Raw genomic sequence first — 3,745 nt, 5'->3', positions numbered from 1 at the left:
TGACTTATGGTTTTCAGCATGTAAGTCTTGCACATCATTTGTTAAATTTATCCTTAAATAATTTCTGTTTTGTTGTCTCTGTAAATTGGATTGCTTTTTCAATTATCTACTGCTAAAAAATATGGAGGGGTTTCCCTGCTGGCTCAGCGGTAAAGAATCTGCCTGCCAATGCAGGAGAAGCAGGTTTGATCCCTGGGTCAGGAAGATCCCCTGGAGTAGGAAATGGCAACTCACTCCATTATTCTTGCCTGAAAAGTCCCATGGACAGAGGAGCCTGGCAGGTTACAGCCCATGGGGTTGCAAAGAGTTGGACACAACTGAGTGACGAAAACAACAAAAAATATGGACTGCTTCACAAATTTGCACGTCATCCTTGAACAAGGACGAGGTTAATCTTCTGTATTATTATAGTTTTGGTATTGAGTAAGTGAGTGAGTGAAGTTGTTTAGTCATGTCCAACTATTTGCAACCCCATGTACTGTAGCCTACAAGGCTCCTCCATCCATGAAATTTTCCAGGCGAGAGTACTAGAGTGCGTTGCCATTTCCTTCTCCAGGGGATCTTTCCCACCCAGGGATTGAACCCAGGTCTCCTGCATTGCAGGCAGATGCTTTACCATCTGAGCCTCCAGGGAAGCCCATGTTTTGGTATTAGGCTGACCAAAAAGTCATTTCTGTAACATCTTATGGAAAAACCTGAATGACCATTTGGCCAAACCAATATATGGGCTGCCAAAGTGATGTTATATGTGTTTTAAGTAAAAACATAGTAAGATCCACTCTTGTGAATTTTTAAGTAAAAATACACTCCAGGCAGGTAAGTCCTGTCTTTTCTGAGGCTTCCTGTGCTCCTAGGACACTGCAACAGACCGCTACCTGGGGCGTACGGGTTTTCTGCTCAGAGAGTGTACCTCCTGCTGCATCATTATCTGGCTCTTTCAGCTTAAACGCAGCCTGTGTTCCCCACTGCAAACTTCACACACTCACACCAGCTGAGATTCTGTAAAATGGCTCAGCAGTCCTAAGCAGGCTATAGAAATGCCAGGGCCTGGCTCATTGGCTCAGCTCTCACATTCACCCCCAAATATTACTGGAGAGGAGACAGACAATCCCATCTCAAGGATCTCAGGACAGCCAGAAAGGGTGAGAAGGGAGGCACCTCTGTCAGGCTTTTAAGAGTCCATTTCTAGGGACTTCCCTGGCAGTCCACTGGTTAAGAATCTGCCTGCCAATGCAGGGACGTGGGTTCGATAACTGAACTGGGAAGATCACACAGGCTGTGGGGCAACTAAGCCCATGTGTCACAACTACTGAGCCCACATGCCCTAGAACCCGTGCTCCCCAACAAGAGAAGCCACTGCAATGAGAAGCCTGCGCACAACTAGAGAGGAACCTCTGATCTTGGCAAATAGAGAAAGCCTGTGCACAGCAACAAAGACCCAACACAGTATAAACTAAATACATATCTAAATAAATAAAAATTAAGAAAAAAAAAGAATCCCTTTCTAAACTCAGGGGCAGGTCATTTTGAGCCTTGTGGGGAAGACAATGCCTTCCCTGGGACCTGCAGGTGCTTCTGGAAAACTCTCTTCAAACTCAGATGAGACTGGTGCTTTCTGATCTGATGTGCTTTCTAAACTAAACACAGTTTCACCTCCTGTTGTTGTTGCTTAACTGTAGTAAGGGCTTCCCTGGTGGCTCAGATGGTAAAGAATATGCCTGCAATGCAGGAGACCTGGGTTGGATCCCTGGGTCAGGAAGATCCCCTGGAGAAAGGAATGGCTACCCACTCCAGTATTCTTGCCTGGAGTAAAATACATACAACATAAAATCTACTATTTTAACCATTTAAAAGGACAGTTCAGTAGTATTAAGTACATTCACTTGGTTGTATAACCATCACCACCATCCATCCCTGGAACGATTTCATCATCCCAAATCAGTTTCCTCTTATTAAAATATTTTTAATCTGATCTTAGGCTTTACCTATTTGAATATTTACTTATTTAAGAGTGAATTAGGGACTTCCTTGGAGTCTTCCAGTGATTAAGACTCCACACTTCCAATGTGGGGGGAACAGGTTTGATCCCTGGTTGGGGAACTAAGATTCCATACTTAAAAAGAAGAAGAAGAAGAATGAATTAAAAGCAGGCTCCCCAGCCCTTCACTCTCAAATGACCTGGCAGCCCCGAGATGAAGGTGTGATAGAAATCTCTCCCCTCGTGGCTGCGATTAGCTGGTTCAGGCCTCGCTGGCTTAGCCCAGCTTGGGGCTGTGAAACTGCAGGTCTACTCTAAGCAGAAGGGTGGGTGGATCCCTAGGGGGACAGGCCTCTTGATTAGCTCCAGCCCTCCCCTCTGCTCTGGCCATGGCTCCATCAAAGAGGCTGCAGTCCTGCCCTCCCCGTAAATTGTCTGGGGTTTGCGTTGCCTCTACCTTTCCACCCCAGACCTCATGGCTTCCCTGAGCCTCTGCAAGGATCTCTAAGAGTTGTTGGTCAGTCACTAAGTCGTGTCTGACTCTTTTGACACCCCACAGTCTGTAGCCCGCCAGGCTCCTCTGTCCATGGGATTTCCCAGGCACTGGGAAAAGAATACTGGAGTGGGTTGCAATTTTCTGCTCCAGGCAGTCTTCCTGACCCAGGGTTTGAACCCACGTCTCCTGCATTGGCAGGTGGATTCTTTACCACTGAGCCGCCTGGGAAGCCCCCCTCCAAGAGCAGGGAGAGCAACGTGTGCTCCTTCCTTGGAAGCTAGGCTATCCCGCCTTGGGCGACCCTGGGGCTGATGGCTGGTCGTCAGGGTGAAGCCTGCCAGTCTGTGAGCAGCGTGACTGGCTTCCAAGAAGGAGTTCGATCTTGGAGTTTCCGCTTTGCTCAGTGGTTCCAGAGGCCCCTCATTCCCTTTAGTCCCATCTCTTGACAGGCTTCCCTGAGGTGCCTGGGCTGCCTTCCCCGGGGACCTTCCTTTTGTCCTTGGGTTCTCACGAAAGTGAATGACCCAGTGTTCCAGGCCATTTCCATGGGACTTGAAGAGAAGGGTTTCTGGGCTCTGTGCGGTCCTGATAAGGCAGGCCTGGACAGGGTTCACCGGTTTCAGTCACGGCTTGGCTCACTTTTCCAGAAAAGGGAGGTCTGGTCCCACAGGGTGCTGGTGTTATACCAACCCTCAGACAGAGTTTCCCCAGGGACCATGGCTGGGTAGGAGTTGGGGTGGGGGTAGAGCAAAGCAGTAGGGGTCCCAGGCCTCAGGTTGGCTGGGGTCAGAGACGATGGGACAGAGGTGGGGGCAAGCCCCACCCGGCCTTGTTGTTCAGTCTGTAAGTTGTGACTCATAGACACTGCGGCTCCATGGACTGCAGCACACCAGGCTCCTCTGTCCTTCACCGTCTCCCAGAGTTCGCTCAAACTCACGTTCATTGAGTCAATGATGCCATCCAGCCATCTCATCTTCTGTCTCCCCCTTCTCCTCCGGCCCTCCATCTTTCCCAGCATCAGGGCCTTTCTTTCCCACCCAGTCTTACCCCTCCACTTCTGCACCCCACACTGCCCTCCTCCATGTCTCTGAACTGCAGCACTGCCCCTCCAGTAAGTGGAGGAGGGACCAGTCAATCAGCTGTGTGCTGTCCAGCAACTTATTTAAGCTTTCTAAGCTGTATAAAAAAGGAGAGGGGCGGATTCTAGAAAACACTTACCCAGAGGATTTGTGGAAGGTTAAATAGGAAGCTCCTTGTATAATGCCAGACAC

General features: G+C 49.1%; 1 pseudogene; it reads right to left on the bottom strand.

Moving 5' to 3' along the window:
- Positions 1–336: 336 nt before the first annotated feature.
- Positions 337–437, bottom strand: LOC139038793 (U6 spliceosomal RNA; annotated as a pseudogene).
- Positions 438–3,745: the final 3,308 nt, after the last annotated feature.

Source organism: Odocoileus virginianus, chromosome 16 (genome assembly GCF_023699985.2).
Source record: "Odocoileus virginianus isolate 20LAN1187 ecotype Illinois chromosome 16, Ovbor_1.2, whole genome shotgun sequence".
Taxonomy (NCBI): domain Eukaryota; kingdom Metazoa; phylum Chordata; class Mammalia; order Artiodactyla; family Cervidae; genus Odocoileus; species Odocoileus virginianus.
This window is presented reverse-complemented; position numbering and strand designations above follow the sequence as displayed.